The sequence below is a fragment of the Tamandua tetradactyla genome, chromosome 2 (assembly GCF_023851605.1).
Source record: "Tamandua tetradactyla isolate mTamTet1 chromosome 2, mTamTet1.pri, whole genome shotgun sequence".
Classification (NCBI taxonomy): Eukaryota; Metazoa; Chordata; class Mammalia; order Pilosa; family Myrmecophagidae; genus Tamandua; species Tamandua tetradactyla.
Genome location: NC_135328.1, coordinates 80,530,233 through 80,557,733, shown reverse-complemented (window position 1 = coordinate 80,557,733; position 27,501 = coordinate 80,530,233). Strand labels below are relative to the sequence as shown.

Genomic DNA, 27,501 nt, shown 5'->3' with positions numbered 1-27,501 from the left:
TGTGGATGGAGCATTATCACCAATGAAGCTTTGATTCTGGTGGCCAGGCAGTTTTCAGACTATGAGTGCAGACTCTGTGATAAGCACCTGCCCCATCTGGAGCTCTATGAAAATGCAGAGAATGGGGCCTGGGGAAACCAGCGAAGACTCTGGTAAGAAGACCGCGTATGTGCATCCCAAGGGTTTGAATTACTTTGCCCAAAATAAGTGTTAGGCCCAGTAACGGCTGGAAGCAAAAATGTCCATTTCTTCCTGAAGCACTCCAACATCACAGGCTCATGGCTCAATGTGAATCTGAAAGGTGAGGTCCAGACCTAAGAATGCAAAAGTTTGGTCATCCAAAAATACAGGAGAGCTGAAAGATGGGTACCCATACATTCCCTGCACTGAAATCAGAACCAACTCTGTGCCACTACAGAGACAGACTGGTCGTGCTCTTTTAGGTAAAACGGAATTAGCTGCCAGTAAGGAGAACCTCTCTCAAAGCTCCCCCACCCTTGGAAGGGCACTTTAAGATCCACTGACAATTTTAAGGCATTTTCAAATCCTAAGTAATAGATATCAACATCTCTAAATTAATTTGGTCAATGGCTTAAAATATTAACTGATAGGTGCCTGAGGTAGGTAAAGAACCCAAACTGAAATGGTCCACATGAATATTGGACCAACTGCCTCCCACTGTGGAGTTAACCCACAATGAACAGGATAACTAATCTTCCAGAGGCTGTTTTACTTGAGAAGTTCTGCAACTAAGGGTACATGTCCCTACTTTTCCAAACCCTTCCCCTCCCCATTCATCCAAGAATTCTTTTCTTATCAAAGTAACCTAATCTGGAGTGGAATGTGCTTTGTCTGTCCTCAGGCCAAGAGGTGGCACTGAGTCTAACAGGTGTGAAAAAGGAATCAATTTGGTGAGACTGAAAAGCTTATAACCAACCTTCTATACTTAAAACAAGGTTTTCAACACAAACTACTTCAAAAATAATAAATCTTTCAACAAATTATCTAGGACAATGTACCTTCAGGTATCTGAGATTAAAACTGAACTCTTAATGTCGGCTATCCCAGAATTTCATTAAATAACTGCTATATGCACCCAAAGTTTAATTTTAGGATGTATATTCATTTTTGTTCAAGATTCAGCTACAAGCAAGTATAGGAAGAATATGTGTCACAGTTAACTTGCCTAGTGTGTCCTGCATGAATAGCCAGCAAAAAAAAGATAAGACGTTTACAGATTTTGAAGGCCCACCAACAGCAATACATGAAATATAATGACAAGACAAAAGCCGCTCACACTCCAAAGGACATTCAATTTGAATAACGTGTCACTATTCACAGTTATACTCCTACCGTGTATATTTTTGTCATGAAGCAAGTATTTACCACTTTCTACAATTTTTCCTAGAAATGCTTCTTTTACTAAATGACAGGTTAACTCCACCAAGAATTTTAAGACTGACTTTACTAACCTCACTACCCAAATCCTTTATAAAGAGGCAACATTTCCAACCAGAAAATATTTTAGCCAGCATAGTTTTAAGTAAAGTAATATATTTGCTATTAAGGGAGGTGAAGGAGAAGGTTTGGGGGTTAGAAATGGAAAATAATTTTTAAATCCCTATTGCATTATCTATGAGATACAAGTGAATAACTAATATGTCTATAGCCCAGCCTTAATCTTAAAACAAATGATAGTATTCAAATATAGTATTTCACATATGCAGACTGATAACTGGTTTTCCTTTTATTTCTGGAAAAGTCTGTGAATGACACAATACAAAGTACAATGTATTTAATGAAAGGTTTCCAAGCTGATTTCCCTACAGGTTATTTTCTTTCTTTTCTCTGGAACCCATACACTGGGTATACTGCAGGGACCTGGGTGTATATAAAAATAAACTATGAGCCAGTATCAGAGCTGATACCTTCTCCTACAGGGGCATGTGAATTATTAGATCTGTGTCATGAGTGTTTTTTTTTTAATATGCCATTGTTCCCACTTGAGCACATTAAATTTTCCACATCCACTTTTAAACCAATATAACCTTTTTTTCCTTGCTCATAATGTTCATGCTGTACATTAACAGGCAGAAAATCCAATAGCTTAAGTCATCATATAGTACCTATATGTAAAGCTTGGTGGATGAAAACCTTTTGCATTTCCCCCCTTTGAATAGATATTATACTGGAGTTGGCTAAAACCCTAGAAAAAAGATTACACCACACGGGAAACTATACTAATATTTTTTTATGATTGATCACAAATCCATTTTGAACATTACACATTTTTTTTTAAGTTTATTATAACTCTGGTTCAACATCTTCGAGCCCAACAAATTGAAGGTGCTGGATCTTTTGGTCTGGAAGATGTGTTTGCCAATTATTTTTGCACTAGTGCACATAAACAGGGAGGACTCGATCTTAGGTATGAGTTATACATTCCTGTACAAAATAATTGTATATTCTATGAAGACTGATTCTTTTTCTAGAGAAATATACAACAACACAAGGGAAATCTTGTACTAGCAGCATAACTGAAGTGGCAAGATACAATATTAGAAAAACAGAGCTACTTTCATTACTGTGATGCTGTGTGTCAGAATGTCTCTCCTTAATGAACCTGTTTGCAATAAGACTCCGGGTGCAAAGAGGCTATTTAGAGAGACTATTGTGTCTATAGTGAGTCCTTCAAATATCTTCCCACCATTAGACATGCCGCATTGACCAATTCTGTCCTGATTGCTGTTCTTTTTACTATCAAGGGACATTCTTGCCCAGACAGACGGATGGATCAGACACTGCAGTTCATAAAATGTTTACACTGTAACACACACACCCACTGTGGTACAAGCTAGAGAGCTCCAGACCACACAGTGAATTGAATGTGGCAATGTCATATGAAGGCTTATGACTTTCCAATATCAATGAAAGGATTTAGGTTAAACTTTGCTCGTCCTGTCTGCCTGTCACTCTCAACAAAAAGCCTCCCCCGCCCCTTTCAATATATGCCCAAGCCCCTTGCTCACGAGGGAACACTTCGGGCAAATGTTCTCTGTGTCATAAGGTTTTCTTACTCTGTTGAGATTTTTCTCCTAATTGCTGACAAGAAGAGGACCACATATCATGCCATCAAAAAGGGAGTGAGGGAGAGCTCAAAAATAAGAATAAAAGAACAGCATCTTTTAAGACTTTCTAAAAAGATTTTTAAATTCCAAATCACAGTGACAGTCTCAAAAAGCAAGGAACTCGCCGCCAGAGTATAACTGAAGCCTCTCCAGCTAAATTAGCAGCCTCTTTACCAAGTCTCAACACCAGCGACCCAGGTGCTTGGAGGTAACTTCCTGTTCATCTTACTCATACTATGTTCTGATCAGCTGCCAGGCAGTTGCTTTGGCCTCGCCTTTCACACACCTGCATGCCAACTGATCCTCTCTACACAAGTCCTTTGCCTCTTGCACTTTTTTTCTGATAGTATAGCCTTTCTATCCAAATACAGCCAGCTGCAAAGGTTTCAGCCCCCCTACCCCCACCCATCTGGCTGTCAAGTACAAACAACTTCAAACCCAAAAGTCCAAATTGTCAGAACGTTAATAAGCACAACAACTACACATTAGTTGTATCTGATAAGGAACCAGAGAACTGCACATGGAACTGAACCGCAATCAAATGAATCAAATGACAGTTTCAAAGCCTGTTATTTTAAAATTTCTCTCATACCTCATTTTTTTCTGGGCTCATCTGTATATTTTAGCAGACATGTCTTGTAGCACTGTTTTCCAAAACCACAATATCTATGATTTCAATGTTTATTTACTCATCCAGGTTTTAAGTCCCCACCATGATAGAACCTTAAACTGTCTCTATAAAAACATAGATCATTACTAAGAGCATAGATAATCCAAGAAACGGTTTCTATGTTTCAAAGTGTAATCTCTGGACCAGCAGCAGCATTAGCCTCACCTGGGAACTTGTTAGAAATGCAAATTTGGAGGCCCCAGACCTACACAATCAGAAGATCTGGGGGTGGAGCCAGCAGGGTGGGTTTAAACAAGGCCTCCAGGTGACTGTATGCATGCTCAAAGTTTGGCTTTAGAAAATACAATATGATTTAGTTAGTTTCATATGAAAATTATTTAAAATGGTTAATACTCCTTAAAGACATGAACAATTAGCTATGGGCCAAAAAAAAAAAAAAACAGAGGGAAAGAGAGAAAAATAGTCCTGGACTAAAAATAACCTTAGGAACACCTCAATTTAGGGCATAATTATTGTCTAATAAACAGATGTGTCTTTTGATTGTGCTATATAATACTGAGCACTGCTGATCCTTTCATTTGAAAGAAAACAAGCACACTCCTTGAAAATAATTAATAAACTTAAACACTTAGATAGTTCCAAATTTGAGTTCAGATGGTGGTAGAAAACATAACACAAACAAATTAATGTATTTAACTATAAACATCAACAGCAAAAATGGAAAGATATTAACTAATATACAGGAGTATTTCAAAGTTTAAGCTCAAATAGGAGAGCAGTATAAGTCAGACAAGGGAAGATGAAGAGTCTTTGCTAAAGTTAAGATGAGGTGGGTTATGAAAAAAACTGGATAACTAGCATTAGATAAACAGCAAAGTAAGGTAATGAAAGAGAGAAAGTGAGACATTCTGTCGGTTGAGTGGTAGGTAACATTACAAAAGACCCATGAAAAACAAGGGGCAAGTCTGAAGTGGATCTGGCATCAAACCTCAGGGTATTATTTGATGAAAACTATTAATCAGTTCAGGTTATGTTTAGCACTTCTAACTCTAAGGAGAGGTGACAGGATCACGTGGATGTTAAAGAAAACTCCTTTTACCTGCTTTGTGCGAGGTAGTGGTAATGCAATGACCCAAACAAAAGATGGTGGCTTAGGAAAGGTATCAGAGAGAGGAAATGCAGAGCAGGTTTAAGAAGCACTTGAGGGGTAGAACTGACAAGAGCTACTGATTGATGAGAAGTCCTTCCCTTAAGCTCAATCATCATAGGAACTAAACTCTCAACTTATTTGCATACACCTTCCACACTAACAAGTGTTGAAGGGATCTCCAAATTGGGGTCCAGCGACTTCATTTCTCCTGTAGTTATTACCTTTATACTGCACACCTATCCAAATCCGTTTAGATAATAAAAAGTATCTGTTCTGTAACTGATGAATATAGAAACAAAACATTAGTATATCCATACAAAGGAACAGTATTCAGCTATAAAAGGAAAAAAGTACTGATGATACCTCTGTATGTACAACATGGATGAAACTTGAAAACATCATGCCAGTCACAAATGCCATATTATAAGATTTCATTTATTAAAAATGTCCAGAGAAAGCAAATCCACAGAGAGAGAAACTAGATTAGTAGGTGCCTAGGACTAGGGGTGTGGGTAGGGAGAAAACTGCTAAAGAGCATGGCGTTTCTTTTTTTATGGACTCTTTTAAAATTTCATTTAATTTTTAATTAAGAAACTGTCATTTACAGAAAAATCATGTAAAAATTACAGCATGCCCATATATTGACACTATACATTATTTATATATTATATATTATATATAATATATTATATATTATTATATTGACACTATATATTAGTGTGATACCTTTCTTACAAGTGATGAAAGAATATTAAAATTGTATAAGCACCTATAGTCCATAGTTTACATTAGATATATTTCCCCCCATATACCATTGGGGTGTAGTACCTTGTAGTGGTGTGGTACATTTGTTACAATTCATGAAAGAGCATTTTTATATTTGTGCTATTAATGACTTTCTATTGATTACAATAGGGTTCACTGTGTTTTATACTTTAATTTTTTATCTTTTAATTTTTATTCTAGTAACATATATTTGAACTAAACTTTCCTCTTTTTTTTGTGTATGCTGTGTGGCGGGGTCACATTTCATTATTTTTCCATGTGAGTATCCCATTATTGCAACACCATTTGTTGAATTTTTGTTTGCTTGTTTTGCTTGTTTGTTTTTCGTTTTGGGGGGAAATTTATGGACCAGGAATCAAACCCAGGTCTCCCACATGGGAGGCAAGAATTCTACCACTGTACTACTCTTGCACTCCCTAAACTTTCCTCTTTTAACCAGATTCACAAATATAATTCAGTGTTGTGAACTAAACTCATGATAACGTGCTACCATCATCACCATCCATATCCAAAACTTGATAATCAACTTAAATAGAAATTCTGTAAAAATTAAGCATTAACTCCCCACTCTACCCCCAACCCATTTCCTGGTAAGCAATATTCTATACTCTATGAGTTTACTTGTGCAAATCATTTCATATCAGTGAGCTCATACATTTTTTGTTCTTTTGAGCCTGGCTATATTTCACTCAGCTTAATATCTTCAAGGTCCATCCATATTGTCACATGTATCAAGACTTCATTCTTTTTACAGCTGAATAATAGTCCATCATATGTATATATGTGATATAGATATCACATTCATAGACACTTGCGCTGCTTCCTTTTTTTTTTTTTTTTTTTTAGCAATTGTGAATAATGCAGCTATGAACATCAGTGGGCAAATAAATGTTTAACCCATGCTCGCAATTTTTTTGGATAAATACATAGTAGAGGGATTACCAGGTCATACGGTAATTCTATACTGCCTTTCTGAGGAACTGCCAAATTCTTCTACAGCAGCTGCACCATTTCACATTCCCACCAGCAATGAAGGTGAGTTCCTATTTCTTCACAACCTCTCCAATATTTGTAATTTCTGTTTGTTTGTTTAATAGTAACCATTCTAGTGGGTGTAAAATTGTATCTCATTATGGTTTTCAATTGCATTTCCCTAATAACTAATGCCCTAAGAAAGTAATCAGATACGTCAAAAGTTTAAATACAAGTATGTTCACTGCAGCAACATTTAAAATAGGAAAAAGTTGGAAACACCCTACATTCCAATGAGGGGGGCTATATAAATCACATTTTACAAGTACCACACAATATGAAAAAACTTAATCTGCTTTTTATAGTAAGTACAAAGTATCAGGTTACAAATTAACATGTTCAATGTTATCTCAATTTTATAAAACTAAATGCATAGGAAAAATCTGAAGGTTATGAAATGGGAAGTTAGATTATCTTGGGTAGTATGATTATGAGCGATTTTAATAAATATGTATAATTTAAGTGTATTTCTGATATAATCAAGGAGAGAGAAAAAAAGGAGATAAAACAAAAGGTCTGTAGTCATTTCTCATCTTCTCTCCAAAGTAAAAAGCAGAGAAAACATTTTCTGATCCAAAATGAGAGTTCAGGTTATCCGAGTTCTAGGTACCTGAAGTTTTAACATGCTCTGCACTTCCTGAGTGGAAACTATTCTGGTCTTGGAAGTCTTCTAGTCTTCTAATGTCTACTCTCTCTTTACTCTGGACTTTACCAATGCTGTTTCTCTGTGCCAGGATATTCTTAGCCACTCTTCCTATCACCTGCCTAGCTCTGAAGTACAAAGAAGCAGAGGTGTCACTTTCTCCAAGATATCTTTGGGCACCCCTTCTATATTTGCAAGTGGAATCATGACCTTGGGGTTTTACAGCATTTATCATACTAGTTTCGTATTTTCCTTCTTTATCAGACTCTACATTACTTAAAAGTTTATTTTGTCCACAGATATCCCTAACATCCACTCTAGTTTGCAGAACATAGCATGAACTTGATAAATATTTTTGAAAAAGATGAATTAGTACATTAATGGATGAATGAAAAAGTAAATCATCCATCTCTGTAGCTAAACATGCCCAATACTTAGAAACTTTACTTTCAAGTAAAATAGGAGTGTGTGTTTTATGTATTAGAAACATCAGAGTGTAATCATTTAGTTTTTTTAACGGGGGGGGGGGGGTGAGAGAGAGAGAGCATGTGTGTATATACAGGACCCCTCTTGGGGTCAGCCTTAGGAGAAACATCCCCTGAACAGCCCTCAGCCACCCCGTCAGAATCCCTGTTGCATAGAACAGGTCCTATATTGCTCCTATTTTCAAAGTTTAAAAACCTGAAAGCATGAATCCAGTAGAAAGTTAAATATATCCAATAACAGGGCACTAAATATGTAAACATCTTAAATACATAACTTACAAACAAAATGGTAAGGTTCAATTATGGAAGACAATTAAAATAGAATTATACCATATTTCCTGAACTTGGTTTCTAAAGATCAGATTCAGATGTTGCTTTTATTCATAAGCTCTTAAAAAGCAAATGTAACATTCTGCACACTGCTCACCATAAATTTTAACTCACCATTCAAATTAAATCTAAACACACACATAACCCTAAAAAAGGCTTCTCCGGTTGCTCAAATACTCAGAGTATCAAAACCTGATTTCCAGAATAGCCGTTTTAGTATACAAGTACAATACTTATGTTGAAATAATAAATTATGCAAATCATAATATTTTATGCTTGTGCTACTGCAAAGCTTATTTTTCTATATTGCAGGGGTTCAACAATCCACAAATTTACCCAAAGCTCAGGTCATCTAACAAACCAATTTTACTATTTAGGACAGTTTTAGTAATGATTTAGATTCAAGATCTGTTTGGGATGAGCTGATAAAATCTTCAAACAATATGCAATGCTTTATATTATTTACTTAGCCCTTGCTCGTAATAGCTATACAACAGGCTCAAATTAAAAATTAATTCACAAATTAAACCTCTGCCTTATTTAGACCACTACTATATTCACCTTCCTTCTAGACTGTCTAGAAATGATAAAAATAATTTGAATGAAATATCAAGGCTGTGTTCAAACTAGATCCAATGATTACTAACCTCAGTTGTGCTACAAGCCGGTTAGCCAAAGGAACATTGGTCAATTTTTCAAATATAAGTTTTAAAATTCATTTAAAATTTAAAAAGTGTTTTTGATACATACATAAAAAGTTGAAAGATTTTAAAAACAATTTCCCAAACACAAAGTGGCTGATGATGACTCAACTAAAAACAGTAGTATTTTTCAGTGGGTTTGGCAGAAATCAAAAAAAAATTAGTTAAAACAATTTTTAAAAATTCCTAATTCAAGGAATGGGGGAATGCATCACACGAAAAAGAAACAAATATGACCATCTTTTTTAGTACAAGGGGTTTAACTGCTGTGCTATTCTAGCAGCGGTAATTCTGGGATTCACAGTTCTAGTGTTGGAGTTGCTCAGTGTGGTGAGGAAAACAGTCATGTAAACAAATAATAATGTTTCAGTGGGTTCAGTGGGATGCTGCCCGAAGGTCACTCCCTGGCATTTGTAGTCTTCTGGTGCTACTTAATCAATTCACCAAGTACTTGGCCATCTACCACTGCTAAAAATAAGTAAGACAAAGGACTTTCAAGAATTTTTAAATCTGGTCTAGAGCACTATATGTGCAAATAAATTGTCTCACAAAATATAAAGTGCTAAAAGCCTTAAGAAAAAGAACTGCAAGATAAAAAGGTATGTGTGGGAAACGATATGGGTAGGACACAAGGCAAAAAGAATTTAATCACTGGGGTGGGCCACAGTGGCTCAGCAGGCAGAGTTCTCACCTGCCATGCCGGAGAACTGGGTTCGATTTCTGGTGCCCGCCCAAGAAAAAAAAAAAAAAGAATTTAATCACAAATGGTACATTCACCTCCACGCTGAAGGGGACTGACTAGTTAATGCAGTGAGTGTCTAGTAGGGCATGAGAACGAAAATGGATAAAAAGTTGATATGAATTCACTTCAGAAAACACCCCCCCCATCAATCCTAATGAAGGTTTTTGTCTGTTTTGTTTTTGTTTTTGAAGGAGAGGCTCTTTAGTTTCAATGTCAACTAAAATAATCCACGCCCAGGACTTTGGCAGATGACGGCTGTGGGGGAAGAAATGGGAAGAAGATTATCACTTATAGAGGCTGATGAAGCTTTCAGCATATATGTTCATGCTACAAAGCAATTCACTGAAATGTCTTGCAGTGCTTTTTTATGATTGGGTTTTTTGTTGTTGTTTTTTAAGGGAACGTGCTTATAATTTAGAGAAAGAGCAAGAACCTTAAATTCACGGTACTGACAATCCACTATTTAAGGTTAATTTGTGTCCATATTTAATCCTCTCACTGCCATGCAAGACTGGCCTACCCAAGCCTTAAAGTATCTCGCAGGCAATGTTTCGATCAGGGCCTCTACCTTCTGTTGAACATCGTGGGCGAGCAGCTGTTGGAAATTTTTTACAGAAGGCAAAATTATAAGAAGTTATACCACAACTAGAAGGAGTTAAGCCACAGAGAATCAAAAAAAAAAAATCCCTATCATAAGTGTTGATTAAGAAGTTGGATCAGGTGACTAGTTAAGGTGTTAGAAACTCTTGTTGATATTTATTGAGGGCAGCTTACCCATTGGTAGATGCTGGTTTCTTAAGGCCTAAGGCTTATAATATTTGGGACCATTCTATACTAAAAAAGAATGCAAAAATATACACAAGCATTACAAAAACCAAATGATGATCTGAACACATTTTTAGCACCCTTCTCAGGGCCTTCAAGGAAAATCCACCTCTGGTTTACCCACATACTCAGAATAGTCAGTCTTGTCTAAATAGATGAATAGAAGGTGGTAGGCAGTTTTAGACAAAACAAACACTTATTCCATTGCCACAGAAGAGGCAAACTATCATTGGACAGCGCCAAAAGAATTCAAAATTACCCAAGAAAATGTAGGCAAAAATATATGAGTGCCTTAGACTGGCTGACTGTTCTTCTAAGGATCTCATATGACAGGAGTAAAATACAAAGAAAGTGTGTGCCAGATTTTACAGAAAATATATGGGAACTTACCTGGGGAAATCTGCTTTCTTTAACTAAACAAGGAAGTCTTTTCAGGTATTTTGAGTTGAAATTGAGGACATTCTTAGTTGAAGAAAATGTAAAGAAAGTGTAAGCCACTGGAAAATGGTAACCATAATACACTAATATTCAACCTCATTCCTGAGTAGGTGAAAGAGACTACTAGAACTAGAACAAGACTTAAAATTTTTACATGCAAGATACAAGGAAGGAAACAGAAAAGGAGCACTCTCTCTATTGAGTAGGCTTCCATAAGGAACTTCTTCTAAAAGAAAGATATGCAAATGTTAAAGAAAATGAATTTATCCCTCAACTTGTTGCTCTTCAAAATAAAATTACAACAAATATGAAAGATATAAACTGGTAAGGCAAGGAAGACAACTTCTTTCTCTATCTCAGATACCCTGAATAATCAGGGTTCCATCTGGATGACTGACTGCTTAGGTAAGTACTGCCTCTCTCTCTATCTTTGAACCCCAACTGCAAAAAGGTAAAGATACTCTGCACAAAATAGGTGCTCTAGGGTGGGAGTTCCCCACAGGGATGATGACTATGGTACAGTTAGGGCAGGAGGATGGGAACCTCAAAGATCATAGGCCAGGGCATCATCTGCATCACAATAACCCCCACTCCACATATCCTCTACCCCAAGGAAGCTTCAACTGCCACCCAGCCCCTCCCCTACCTGCTAGGAGTATCATTAGTGGGAACAGACTGGAGAACAGTCCCAGTGATTCCAGGCTCCCAGTGATGCCACTAATCAATTGGCAGAAGAGACAAAAGAGCCAATTAGTATATTCCCAGGCAAGGGAGAGTTGAAAACAAAGAAAAGGATGGATTAAATATCAATTCTGTCAGTCTGCCTACTTTGACTACACTTCTCTACACTGATACGAAACTGACAAGCAACCAAGACAAAAGTATACAATTTCAAGGCGTGCCAAAAGCCCTGGGCAGGGGGAGCTGGTTCTGCTTCTGTCATCCCCTGAGATCTTAAGCAAGTCACCTCGGCACCTTCTCTGACTTCACTCATTTAACTGTAAAATGATGGGGTGGGGAAACTATTCCCATGGGTCCTTCTAGAATTCTAAGGATAGAGTAAGGATAGTGCACTTATATACACGAGTATAGACTCTGGAGCCAGACTTCCTGAATCTGAATGCTTACCCAACCCCTCTGTGTTTCAGTTTCCCTATCTACAAGAAAGAATAATAGGCTTGACCTCATGGATCTGTCCTTAGTATAAAATGCTGTGTTAGCTGCAATATGGACATGTTTTTCTTTTATAACCAGTAACATTGGCATTTGTGCACTGAATCATGTTTTTGAAAAAGTTTTTCCTCAGAGGAGGGGTACATACTCTGCCCACTAATTCCCATGGTACTTTCCCTTCTTGGACAGAGGCAAGCATTATTAATCATGTACAACATTCTCCCCCAACCTCAATGCAACCTCAGAATTCTCAATGCATTAGAGTTTGCATTAAAGATGAGACTTCTAAGTCAGCCATATTCCAAATATGAATACTATCACGCTTCTGCATCACTGCTTCCACCCCAAGTAGTTCAAAATGTTTCAAATGTAAGACCTTCAAAAATACAGTTCAAGAGATCCTGTTCCAGTGGAAAGGTCTAGGATCCAGCCTATAGCTAGTTTATGACTGATGAACTCTCCAATTCCAGTTCCATGGGCCAAACCATAGCCTTTCTGGAATCACCTATACTACTTTTATCAGCAAATAAAAGTAACAGCAAATGAACTGAGTTAGCTGATACTATATGAAGAGGACATTCTTCTCAGAAGTAAAAACTTCATTCAACAAAAGACCACAGTACAAAGCAAGGCCTTGGGAGCAAATATTGGTGAGGATGGGATGGGATCGGATGGAATGGAATGGAATGGAATGGGATGGAATGGGATGGAGAGAATAAAGAGCCCTTTTATTAAACAAGAACAGTGCTTTGACCAGTTTGATTCAGGCAAAGATAAGAGGATAATGATGGACAGGAAGCAGCTTCTTCCAATGCCCCATATCCTTCTGATCTTCATCTCGAGACAATCCTTACGTTTCTCAGGCTCAACATGTCCAAGCACAGGGACTCCTCCTCTTATCCACTTGCTGTTACTCTTGCATTTCCTACCTCAGGTGAGATGACCATAGTCTCTTAACAAGTCACTCAAGCCAAAAAGCTTTGTCTACAGCCTTTTCTCATCCCTCACCCCCTCCCCTCTCCATGCAATTCTCAAATCCTATGAATTCTACCTCCTATCCACTTCTCAAACTGAGCCCTTCCTTTCCAATTCTACTACCTCTACTCCATTAACACCTGGGTAAATTACAATAAAAGCCTCTAGTTTTGCTCTTCTCAAATCCATCCTCCTATCAAATCTCAGTTACATCTCCTAATTAAAACACCAGGACTCCTAAATGCAACAACACGGATGAATTTCAAATATATTATGCTAAATGAAAGAGGACAGACTCAAAGGCTATATACTTTATGATTCTATTTAAGTTACTTTCTTGAAATGGCAAAACTATAGGAGCAGAAATGCCAGGGACTAGGAGTGTGGGAAAGGGATGACTACAAAGGAGCACTAAGAAATTTTAGGGAGTGATACTAATGTCCTTCACTTGACTGTGGTGGTGGTTATAGGACTATATATCAAACACAGCAAACTGTATACTAAAATAGATTAATTTACTATGCATAACATATCTTCATTTAAAAAGAAATTGGGGGTGGGACCTGTGCTGGTTTGAATCTGTTGAGTACCCCAGAAAAGCCAAGTTATTTAATCTTCATTAATATCGCTGGGTAGAAGCTTTTTGACTGTTTCCATGGAGATGTGACCCATCCAATTGTGGGTGGTAACTTTTGATTAAATGGTTTCCATGGAGATGAGTCTCTACCTGTTCACGGTGGGGCTGCTTACTAGAGCCCTTTAAGAGAGAACCATTTTGGAAAAAGCTTTAGGGCCACAAGAACTGACAGAGCCAACAGAATGGACAAAGCTCCAAGGAAGCAGCTGAAGGAAAAGCTAGCAGATCTCACCATGTGCCTTTCCAGCTGAGAGAGAAACCTTGAACATCACTGGTCTTCTTGAACCAAGGTATCTTTCCTTGAATGTCTTAATTTGGACATGTTCATAGCCTTAGAACTATAAACTTTCAACTTAATAAATCCCACCTTTAAAAAGCCACTCCATTTCTGATATACTGCATTCCGGCAGCTGGCAACCAAGACCAGGACCCAACACTCTCCCCCACTGCCTAAAAGCTCCACAGCCTTCCTGTTCTAGCCCTTATCGTCTCCTTCATACTCCAGCAACACTCAACTTTTGAAAATATCCCACACTCTTCATGCAGTTTCCCATCACTGGCCTTCTCTCCAACAGGGCTTTCCCAAATTAGTTCCTATCTCTGACCTGGCTCTCCCTGCCTCTCCCACCCTTCATATCCCCATGCTAAATTAGATGCTCCTCCTTTAGGCTCTTATAGTGCCTGGTATTTTCCCTATCATTACATTCACAGAACTGTATCACAGGTATTATAGGTATATGTTGTACTATAATTATTATATATTTTGATATTTGTATGTTTTTATACATACTTTATATATTAGTTGCTATAATTGTCCCCTAGCAGTAAACTGAAATGTGAATTCATTGAGTACAAGGACTACTTTTTATTCACATGTGTGAACGTGGCCCATGGAAAGCACTCAAAAAATGTATGTCGGGATAAATGTTTCAAAAAAGGCAAGTTTTTCCTGTCTGTTTCATCACCCTACAGTACCTCTAAGGGTGCCTGCTTGGCTCAATAAATGCAGGCAGTCTTAACTTTGCAGAGCACTGAGAGACTATAAAAATGGCCATATAAGTTGATCTTAATGATCAATACAAAAATTATGAGTTTTAAAAATTTGTAGATCATCTTTTACTGTCAGTTATAAATTTACCAGATAAAACTCACTGTCAGTTATAAATAGACACTAACATCTATTTAGTAAAGAGTAATTAAAAATACTGGAAACCCTGAGAAAGTACTTCACCTCATTATTAAAAAATTTATCAAGAGTGGAAAGACCTCTTATGGTTATATAACTTATGATACCAAGAGAGCAATTTTCCTATGCCTTGGCAAATCATCATATTCCTTTCTAAGTTTGGATCAGCTTCCAACATTTTATCCCTTGCATTCTCAATGTCGTGAAATACCTCCAAGAGTTCCTTTAATGTTAAGTTGTTTGCCAATGTCACTGTCTTTAGTACATTTTCATCCTTCTTGTCACAACCACTTTCCTAGCTTACATTGATAAATTAATTTAAGCTAAATCCCTGTGGCTGCATATCTACAGTTACAATGTCAACATTTCCATGGTCAGCTATTTCTTCTTGAATCCCATTTGCGATTGATTCAGATTTCACTGCCAGTGCTACCACTTTTCATTTCTCTGCTGCACTTTCACCTTTGTTGGCTCTTCTTTTGATTATTCATTTTGTAAAATGTTACATGTACTTATCAGTGGGAGACAAGGAAGTAATGCAACTACACACGTCTACTTGCAGCAGCAGAAGAGCTAGTTTTACCTTATGTAATTACTAATAGTTAATACACCATGATAACAAAAATCTGAACCATGTTGTTAGAGGGTCAGTGCTATTTAACTAAACCAGGGTATGAAAATTATGCATATTGGTACCACGCAAAGTGAGAACTATCTATATTTAGTAAATAATTTGAGGATGCATGAACTGGCTTAACACTGGGATTTAAAGAATAAGAATTAGTGCCCTTCCTATCTTCATCTTCTGGCACTACAAGGATCAGGGCAGCTTTTAAAGATCCAATTCATAATCAAATATAACAGAAAAATGGAGAAATCTATACTATAATCCCAACTCTGTTACTACTAACAAAATTACTTATACTGTGCCTCTATGACTTTCCCTATAATACGATGGTAAGAAAAACTATCTTCTTCATAGGATAGCTATAAAGAACAGAGAGGAAACAAAAAAATACATACAAAAATTCAAATAGATACCATTATATCAAATATAGGCACTGTCTTATGAGCATTATCAGGAATTTTCTAATAGAATCCTCCTAACACATATGTGGTAAGTAGCATCATTTTCCCGATTTCCAGAATATTGAGATATAAAGAAGTCAAGTAACTTGACAAGAGCATGAAAATAGGATTTGGACTCAAAATGGCTAACACAGGTCAAGTTATTCAAAACTTGACCAATAACTTGTCTGTTTTTCTCAGGAAGTAGAAGGACATGATCAATGAGAAGGGAAAGACATCGACTCCTATAAGTGAACAAACCTAATTCATTAAGACCCAACATAGTAGAACTAGCTAGTTCTGTGGAGATATTTTCAGGCTTCTGGCAAAGAGATGAGAAGGCACAGTGTACCGAGATGCGAGAGCTAAGAAGACCTTTCCCATACTGCAGAAGGAACCAAAGGAAAGGGGGAAAGTTCAAATGTATTCAATGTTATGCTAGTGAGTAGAAGCTAAAATACCAGAAAAGAACCAACTAAGAAACAACATATACTTTGCAAGAATAGGGAGGGAATTGTATTTATCATGAGTGTATAAAAAAAGCAAGGGTGCTATAAAAACAAGATATGCAGAGCTAACAAACTTCATTGATATTTTCAGTACCAGTGACCCTGAAAGTTAATAACAGTGTTTGCTGAGGTCTGATCTCACAAGGAATTCCATATGGAACAGGAACGTGAGAGTCTAATAAGAACGTATGATACCAAAGCAAAGGGATTAGTTAACTAAAAATGTGGATTCCTCTCCAAATATAATCCACTCATAAGGACACATTTAGCACATTTGTGTCTCATTAGGGGTATTAACTGAGAAAAGATTCTCAGTACCAAGCACTCCTAATTATAATCTGTTAGGAAATAGAGTGAGCTTTCTCTACTAAAAGGAAAAAAAATACTACAAGAAACAGCTTAAATGTAGTAACAGATTGTGTCAACAAAGTCAGACATCAAAACAAACCTAATAACTCCAAGGCATACTAACTGTGAAAACTGAATGACTAGTGCAACAATACAATAACTTTCAGACTTTTTCCCAACATTTTGTTCTTTCTTCTCCATTATCAGTCACAAGCCAGAACCCAAATAAGTTACCTAAACCAAGATTCCCAATTTAAAAACAGCACAAATATTAAAAATAAATAAAAACTAAACAACTGTGTTTGTCCCCTAACACATTTAACCAAGCCACTGCCGGCGATTTAACAAGGTCAACTAGGTGAGTTCATTGGGTGGTGTGCACTTGCTTTGGGATCTAGTTTTTAAATCCCATCAAAAATGGGAACTTGCCTTTCATGTCCTGAAACAGAAAATTCTTAAAATGATACACAATAGACTGTGTGACTTAGTTATAAACTGTCAGAACTACCTTATAAATCTGAAGGAAAAATAATAGAAGGGCCTGAGTAAAGTAAAGAAGTATTTTATTAGATAGAAATGAGTACCAGAAAGCCTAGCTTATGAGGGTTTAAATAATTAGCTTTCTCACAGAAACAAGAAGTCAGAGGTAGCGGCACAGTAGTGGCTATCAATGCGGCAGACGCGCAAAGTTCTGGCTCAGCCTTTCTTTTTGCAGGTTTTTGTCCTTATGCTCGTAGAGATGGCCAATTACCTCTCTAAGCCTCACAGACACATTACAAGCTATAGTTCGTAGTATGCTTTTATTCCAGATGGGTCGCTCTTGCTGCCCTCTCTTGACAAACTTCCCCGTACAAATTACTGGCCAGAACGGAGTCACAAGCCCAACTCTTAAACCAATCGCCGCCACGGAGAATGAAATTATAATGACCGGTTTATTTATAGTAAATATGGGTTATCCTATCCTTTCTGAGACCAAGAGCTTTCCTGTGTCCACCTCCAGCTACCTGGAAAGGGAAAGGTGGGATGGTTTTAAGAAAGGAAACACACACGTCTTTAATTATTTTTAAAGACCCATAAGAGAATTATAAAAGGGTTGTTCTATGGAAAGAAGCGCAGCAGCCAATATCACATTCTAAACTGGGGTCCCTCTAAGTTTAGAGAACACTCCACCATTAGATAAAAAAGAGCACCAGAATGCAATAAACCGTTACTAGTAAGGTGAATAGGAGCCAATAAACCAAAGTGGCTTGAAAAAAGTATAATTTCTCAGCAAACAATATGAACTAGAAGAAACAGTCTCAACTGTCTCCAATTTTACACTTCCCACTATAATCTAATTGAGCAATCCTACCCAACCTCAACTCACTTATCAGTCGGTACTTCACAGGGGCAGGGGGTGAGAGAACATACAGGTTTGGACTTGTCAATTACTCTGTTTGTTTTCTCTTAAATTATTAGCCCTTTTTCATTTAGGTAATTTTTCTCTTCCTAGAAGCAGTCAAGGGCAAATGACATGAGCCTATCTAACAGAAATGCCCCCACAGAAGGTATCTTCCTATATTTGGGTTTTGAGTTCCAGGCTCGCATTGAAGGAAAATTTAAATACCCCGAAAAAAAAAAAAAAAGCAAACCCTCTTTGAGAACATGGGACAATTAATGTTATCATTTCTGTCACTCAAATTTCAAATTTCATCAGATGAAATTCAGGGTCCATCTCAAAATGCCCAATTTCCTCCCTTTCTGGGGACAGGGCCAGGCCGTCTCATCATTTCTTACATGATTCACTCACTGCCCAACTCTCAGCCTGTGGAGACCCTTAGCAGACTGTAAGATACAATGGCTCTATTAAAGTCCCCTGAAGTAATGAGACTAAAAGGAAGGCTGACCATAGCTGAAAGTATGAACACTTCCTGTATCTTTACTCGCTTAATTTTGTTCCCTTTAGCAGTGCAGGTGGAAAAGAATCAGCAAAGGAAGTGGGAAGGCTCAAGAGAAGATAGTGAGGAGGAATGCACATCTGGCTGGTCTTTCTATACCCCAGAAATGCCTGATCTGCATCCATCTACACACAATAGAACAGACACCAACAAACCATGGCTATTAATTCTAGCAAGCTTTTTTTTTTTTTTTTTTATAAACACACTCCAGAAGTCACTGCAATACCGGAAACATTCAGGAGACCGAGCCATCTGATGATAATTACAGGAATCCTGGAAAGGAAGAGAATGCTCAGGGAAGGCCAGACGCCCATGCAATTATAATCCCTACCTCAGCCCCAGAGTCCTCTCCACACCCTCCACATCACTGACAGTGAGAGGTGGAGGGGATACTGTTACTCAATAGTCTTGGGCTGACCCAGAGGGAAAGGCATGCTCTCACACACACTGCCCAAGAGAAGTCATCAGGATTTTGGTTTGCTTGGTTTTCTCATTCTTTGAAGTAAGACACTTCATGATTGTCATAAGTTTGGTTCCCAGGGGTGTGAAATTTATAGGAACCAAGATTTTTTTACAGTAAAGACATGATTAAAAAGACAAACCACTGAAAGTGTTGGTATGAATCTAAAACTTTTCCAACTGTCTTTATTCCCTGAATTGGTCTTGTGGAATGCCAGGGGGAAGAGCAGTGGTTAGAAGAAAAGAAGCTAACATTTACTAAGCATCTCCCAGAGCAGGATGCTTTCGGGATTGAGAAACCTTGTAAGGGAGAAGACATCCCAATTTAATGAGAACTAAGGCTTAGAGAGCACCTTGTCCAATCCCAAAGCTTTTAAATTAAGACAATTAGAACACTCAAGCCCATTTGACTCTAAAGCCCATGCTCTCTCTACTGAGCTATACTGCCTGTGAGACAGCAAATACATGAAAAACAGAGCTAAAATCAGTATGGCACAAAATGGGGTTCACTATCCACTACCTTACAAGGCAAAACTGCCTAAATTTCTTTCCCTTTAAATAACGAAATATGAGAAGGATTCACAGGTATTTTGGAAAAAGTTAAAAATTATCTGTTAAAAAAATACCTATTAAACTACCCCGAGAACAAAGGATGTCATTATTTGACATATGTCCTTCCAGTATTTTTTCTTTAAATATATACCTTTTTATTTGCCATAAAGTTACAGCCATATTATTTAATAAGTTTTATGTCTATTATAACTTCCCATTAATTTATCATAAGTATCCATGTCATTAAAACTTCCTCAAAAATATGATCTTTTAAATGGATCAGAACAGACTTCATAACTAAAGTCTACTGATGAAGCCACGTGCTGATAAGGTTTGAAAACTTAAAAACGTGAACTATTACAAATTCCACCTCGATGTGTAAGGAAAAATGAAGCATAAGACACTGCTGAACAATTAATCTTTCACAGAATCAAGATTACAAAGGTATTAGACATTCAAGAGGGTGTACTTCAGCGGAGTCACAATTGATAAATCTTTATGTGATAGAAATATACTCAATCCACAAACATACAAAAGACACCAATTTAAAATTATGATTGCTAATCTCATTAAATTATTTTCTACCAATAACTGTCCTTAGTCTACAGAAGTCAAGTATCAAAGTATTAAACATTGCTTACAGAGTTTTCTTTAAATACAGAAGAGTTATGATAGATTGAGTACTTGCTCTAATTTTTTAGCAAAAGCTATGCTTCTAGAACATACCATACAGAAAGAACTACTTGACTACTTTACCATACAATACAGCAAGTATACTGGAGTGAAAGAGAAAACACAAAGAAAAAAAGTACAATGATGACAATGATAGTGCTGGAATTTAAGACTTTTTCAGTGTCAGTTACTGCTCTAGCATTTAGTACAGGTATTTGGATTTAACCCTCTCCAAATCTCACAGATATACCACTATTATCCCTATACAGTAAAAAGAAACATGAACTCAGAAAACTTGAGTTCAAGTCCATCTTGGCTCTAATAAGTCAGAAATTGCTTCCTCTCTCTGGATATTAGATTTCCCCCTTATACAATAGAAGGATCAGGGCTAGGGACACTGTACATAAAATGAGCTCTCATGTACTATGGATTTGACAATCAACCAAAATATATATATATGCCCTTACCCTTACCAATCCATGGAAGACACACATCACTAAATAATCATGTCACAAAACCTACTTTACAATCTTTCACAGCCCAACACTCAGTAAGTTATTAATCAACACAATTTAGACTTTAAAATGAAACCTCCTTGGCCTCCCAAGGACAACACAACGTCACCTAATTTGAGGATAAATGTACACTTACAAGACTGTCACAAAAGTTCCTAAGTGAAAACTTGCTGGCTCAGAAAATTTAAACTCCAAAATGAGATAAGTCTGGCAATATCTGGTATTCATCGCAAGAGTTTTGAATTCTGGGATTTCACATCACCCCCTAGAAAGCTGGCTGACTTAAACAGTCATATACCCCTACCAGTGGTTGCCCAAGACAACCAAAAACAAGTAGTCTCCAGTCTACCAGGGTGCGGCATAAAAATCCATGCCAAGTCCGCCAAAGAAAGGCTGCCTCCAGAAGGAGAGGGGTGGTGGGGAGTCCAAATCCTCATTTTTATCTGGCCTTGCTCCCATGTATTAAGTTAATGTTTTAGCTCAGTGAAAGTAATTACCAGCCAGGCTCTGCAATCCATCAATTCACTCTGGGCATTCTTGCTGACGCTTTCTTTGGTCTCCAAGACCCAAGAATCCCTTTTGTTGATGTGGAAGTGCAAACGAAGGTTGGTTATTACTAGTTTCTCTCTTTCTACACTAAATTTCTGCCAGATAATTAATTACAGAAAATGAAGCACTATTTTCTAGTTTTTATTTAATGGAAACTATAGAGGTTAGAGTTGGCACAGTCTCTCACAAAAATAAATATTTAAACCATACATCTTTGACCTCCCCCATTCCAAGTAGAGTAGACAAATGCAATTTGGCTCTACGTTGTGAACTTGGGGACTTGATCCAATCACCTCCATTCTAATTTAGGGAGTCTGGCAAGAGTAGTTTGATCAATAAATGAAATGCATATATTTGTTTACCGAAGACTTTCATGTATCTATTCGATTAGAAGGTATTATTAGCATCCCCATTACCAATGAGGATAAAGTTCCGAAGCCCCAAGATCACACTTCAAAAGGGACTGCAGGGCTGTGTGACGATGGCTCAGTGGCAGAATTCTCACCTAGTAATGCCGGAGACCAGGTTCAATTCCCAATGCCTGCCCGTGCAAAAAAAAAAAAAAAAGCGACTGCAGCTTTTGGTCTTGGCTGCAGAAATAAGATAACACAGGGGAAGTCATTGTTCGGAAAATGTCGCAATAAGACTCACACCTTGGGCCACCACTGTGCCTTTAAGCCTTCCACCTTCAGAAGTTAATCTGTGGCAAATATAGCTACCCTGCCAAGCGCAAGAGAAAATATATTGGAATGCCATGCTAAAATACCACTGGTAATGATCAAATGAGGCACCTAAAAATTGTATACCAAAGATTCAGGCAAGGATTTCAAGAAGGAACAACTCCTAAACCTGAGAGGACAGTCATTGCAGCATCCAGTTCATCTTAAGGATTTCACTGGTTAGTTCGTTAAAAAATAAAAAGCGACAGCAGTCTTCTGACTCCAAACACGAGACTTCCATGTGATTTTTCCAAGCAACTATAACTGTTATGGTTCAAAGAAATTCCTCCAACTAGAAGTAACATTCAAAACTAGGTTAAGAATCTCACAAATTAGAAGAGCGTCCTAAATGCTATATACACAACAGGCAGATGTTTATTTTGTATTCTCCACTACACTACACAGATATGAGGGAGGAAATTCTAAAATTCCCATATGTTATTCCTCACCACCCTTTGTAAATCCACTTCCATTGCACAATTACCCTGAAAGGGCAATGTAAATATAAGAAGGTAGACAGACCTACAGAGTACATACTTCGAAGTAGAAGGCAAAGAGATAGGTGGTGATTATAGCAACAATGATGGTGAGCGTGATCAGCCACAGAAGCTGCAAACACAACTGCTTTCTTTGGGCACCAGGGAACCCCATGAGAAGGTCGCCTACGACTACACATACCACTAACCCGAATCTCAGTGGCTCTAAGAGCTGTGCAAACATCAACATGGCTGTGTTTTCTACTACTTAAGACAAAGGTTCCAGAATCTGAAATCATACACAGGCAATGTCTGACTTCTTAGACATATTATTATCTGCTGGAATATATAATATTCTTTTTTCTTTTTTTCTGAATTTATACATAATATACGCTTTCTACAGAAAATCTGAAAAAATATATAGAAATTAGCTATTTCCTTCCGGTTTACTTTTTTTTTTCCAGACAGTTGGACTATTTCAAAAATTTCCTCTACTATAGAAAAAGAAGAAATCTAATTCTTTCAGACAGTAATAAGAAGGACAAAATGGTGTAGAAAAAAACGAATTCCATTGCATTTGTAGAGTAAATTCAAATTCTTGAGTAAAATTTCCATGATAACTACAGCAAAAAATGCATAAGAATCCTGTGGAAAATCCCACTGAAATCATCATCTAATTCCCTCCCAGTGCTACCCTCACAAAACCATAGATGCTCTATAATCAGTAAAAAGAGGTATGCTGGTCAGAATCTATTTTGTTTTTGAGAACTTTTTATGATCTCAAATCCAGTTTCACGTTGAAACTATTAACCCTATTATGCTACTCATTTAAAAAAAAAAAAAAAAAGAAGAACTTTAGCCCACCCAAATCAGAAAAGTATGTGTAGGAGGGGAAAAGTTTCTATTCCCAAATAGATAAATGGGACTTCATTAAAATTTAAAACATTTCTTCATTGAAGGACTTCATCATGAAGTAACAAAGAAAGCCTACAGAGCGGGAGAAAATATTTGGAAACCACGTATCTAATAACGGTTAATATCCAGAATATATATATAAAAAAAAAAACCCTATTGCTCAACAACTAAAACACAATCCAAATGAAAATGGGCAAAAGGCTTTCAGAGACATTTCTTCAAATAAGGTACACAAATGGTCAAAAAGCATATGAAAAGATGCTTAACATCATTAGTCATTAGGGAAATGCAAATCAAAGCCACAACATACCATTTTATGCCCACTAGAAAAGCTACTATTAAAAAAAAATATAACAAGAGTTGAAGATGATGTGGAGAAATAAGAATACTCATTCACTGTTGGCGGGAATGTCAAATGGTGCAGCCACTGTGGAAAACAGTTTGGTGGTTCCTACTTTGGCAGTTCCTCAGAAAGGTAAGTACAGAACAGCCACAAAACCTGGCAATCCTAATTCTAAGTATATAACCAAAATAACTGAAAGCAGGAACTTGACCTGATATTTGCACATTGATGTTCATAGCGGCATTATTCATAATTGCTAAAGAACGGAGACAAACTAACTGTCCATCAACAGATGAGTAGATAAACAAAATGGAATTATTATTCACAAATAAAAAAGAATGAAGTTCTGGAGGAAAAGAAGTATAATTAATGAAATACCAGTGGCAGAGAGAATTCAAATAGAGTCGAGAGGCTACTCTGGAGGTTGATCTTACACCTCCAGGTGTAACCTTCAGGTAGACCTTGCTACCTATCATAACATGCCAAACCCAACCAGGACCATTCCAGCCAATCCTAAAAAACACCTAGGGTAATTTATAAGATTCCACAAGGGTTCCTCCAGGCACTAGAGTAACTTGCCAGAAACCTACAATCTCCAGATGGGTCCCTGATCCAGATAAATCCTGACACCTAGCTCAGCCTCTCCAGAACATCAGATAATTCCATCTCCCTACCCCACATTAATGACAGACCCTTCTAATATCAAAAGTTTAGAATTGCCACAGTCCAAACAACCCCAGTGAGAGGTATGGAAAGATCAAAGGTGATGGTGGAATTATACATAGAAGATAGGACTTAACAAATGAATATGAATGCTGAATCATTAAATTGATATCTCTTTTAGTTTCTAGTATTTTAGAGCAGCTAGAAGTAAAAACCTAAAATTGTGAAATTGTAATCCATGTCAAAGTCTGAAATATGTTCTACAATTAATTGTGTGCTGTGCTTGGAAATTTACAGCTTTTTTTCTTCTTCACAAAAAAAATAGAAGGAAAAAAGTCGATTGTGATGACAAAAAAATATTTAAGCCCTCTAGCCTCCTATATTCTGAAGCAGCTAGAAGGAAAAATATGGGAGGATCGTATGGCAGCCCATGACAAACTGTGGAATCTGTCCTGTAACCACTTTTTGAAAACTATTGCTTTTTTATTTCTTTGCTTTGTATATATGTTATAACTATACGACAAAAAAGTAAAAAAAGGAATGAAATTGAAATTTGAAGTTATGTTGAGTGAAATAAGCTAGACATAAAACATATATTGTATGATCTCAGTGATATGAAATCATTAGAATAGGCAAATTTATAGGGTTAGAAACCAGAATACAGGTTATCAGGTGGCTGGGTGGGGGTAGGGAATGGAAGCTTAATGCTTAATTGGTACAGAGGTTCTCTTTGGGGGAATGGACAAATTTTGATAATGGTTGGTCATAATGGTAGCCCAACACTGAATATAGTTAAAACCAGTGAATTATATACATGAATCTGATTAAAAGGAGAAATTTCAGGGTGTATTTATGTTATTAAAATAAAAATTTTTTAATGTGGGACTGTACAACACAGGGAACCCTGATTTAAACTATGGACATAGTCAATAGTGTAATTATAATAATATCATTTCATCAGTTATAATAAAGGTAACACACTAATGCAAGCTATTAATAGAGAACATTGCATGTGAGAGCGAGGTATATAGGAACTTTGTATTTTCTGCATGATTTTTCTGTAAACGTACAACTTTTTAAAATATTTTTAAGTTCTTACTTCCTTCTAAGAATTAAACTTTTAGAAGATACAAAAGAACTATAACATAAGTATGGTACATATATCTTTTCTGCACAAATTTACAACCAAGTAGCACAGTCTCTATTACTTGGATTGAAACGAATAGCTCAAAAGTAAGGCCAACCCTATCTAATAAGGTTGAGCGCAATCTGCTTTCCACAACTGAAAAAGAGAGATTCAAATGGAATCACTGACTTTCCTAATGCTAAGAAAAGGTATTGGAATATAAATATGTTTTGCAGCGATTTCATTGATCTGTATTTCTAAAGTAACTAATAAGGTGAGTCTACAGAAAAACTACTTTTGTACTACTTATGACTGGATAAATACAAATTTTAAATACATTTTAAGTGCAACAGACCTGGAATTTTATCCCCCCACAGTCTAGCAATTTTAAATGCCCTGTGACCCTCTTAAGCGCTGCCAACATCAACATCTGGTACCTGGCACAAAGAAAATAGATTCTAAAAGGTTTTTAAAAACCTTTCATTTTCATCATGCGTTTTAAATATGTTTCTAAGACAGTTCTCTTTCTCCTCCTTCTGATATACAAAAAACAAGTAAGTAGCTATTCTTTTAGGCAGCTGTACTGTTTTAGAAGCAAAAGGGAAAATAACTGCCAAATATCAGGTTGTCGCTAATGTTTTCTCACCTTTACTCTTTTAAAAGAGATTATATACAATATAATAGAGGCCTGCACTAAATGGATGAAAAAACTCCAAAATGATATAATTATCTCTCTGCAAAATATATACAGTGGTTTAAAAAAAAAAGATTTCAAAATCCAAGACATATTCCCTACACAATTCTCCATATTTTATCTGATTTTTTTCCTCCTGTATTTTCTCATGTGAACCTTTTTATGACCTTCAAATCCTCCAAAGATTTTAGCAAAAACAATAATAATCATACTACCAATACTCAGGATTAAATTATTCATCATCTTTAAATGCTCCAAACTTTACTGGAGAATCTCAAGGAATTCAAGCTCATCATTCTTACCTAAGAAAGTTCCAACTGACTTTTTGATTTTTTGCATGGGTAGGCTCTGGAAATGGAACCCAAGTGACTTTAAAAAAGAGAAGCAAAACTGACCACATTACAGAAAGGAATAATCCCCTATTGTACAGTTTCAAGACAGTTGCCTAAAAGTTCACTTCTATATAAACTTCTCCTCCCTCTCTTTGGTTCTGGCTCAAGTCTCTAGTTATCACTGAGTACGTAAAACAGTCCATAAAAGTTTTCCCCCTATTTTCCCCCTATATCAACTCCTCATATAGGAGACATGCAGTGGGCAGTCCACAGCTAATGCATCATTCTTTTTTCACAAGCACTCATGTTACGCCACATGTCTGTTTAGTATCCGAAATAAAACGACTGTCTTCTGCATTAGAGAAATTTTCTTAAAGAAAAAAAACATAGCCATCATTCATTTCTTAGCCAAACATACTCAAAGAGACTCAGTATTGGGGCTGGTTAGAGTGCAAATATATTAGCTGTGACTTCAGCAAGTGTCTGTCATGTTGAATAGCATAAGGAAGAGAGATAGTAATTATTGCGGAGAAGCCATTAGAGGGCTCCTTAGTAAAACAAGCTGCCCAAGCAAACTAATGGACCAACAGTCCACTGCAGTGTCTTTTCCTATTCCATTTAGCTGCTTGTCAGTCCTATCAAATTGTCTGACACTTGCAATGCAGGCAGGCTCAGTACAATTAGCAAGATCCCTGGCTGCCATGCCCTTTCACTAGGGCTACAATAAGCAGCCACATTTGTACAGCAAGAAATGATTTCTTG

The 27,501-nt window shown here is 36.9% G+C and overlaps 1 protein-coding gene and 1 pseudogene across 13 annotated transcripts in view; one reads left to right on the top strand and one right to left on the bottom strand.

Annotated features, from left to right (window-relative positions):
- Positions 1-27,501, bottom strand: part of BNC2 (basonuclin zinc finger protein 2) — a 406,556-nt gene that overhangs the window by 319,170 nt on the left and 59,885 nt on the right. The window lies entirely within an intron of this gene.
- On the top strand, positions 22,009-22,358 carry LOC143675089 (large ribosomal subunit protein eL37-like; annotated as a pseudogene).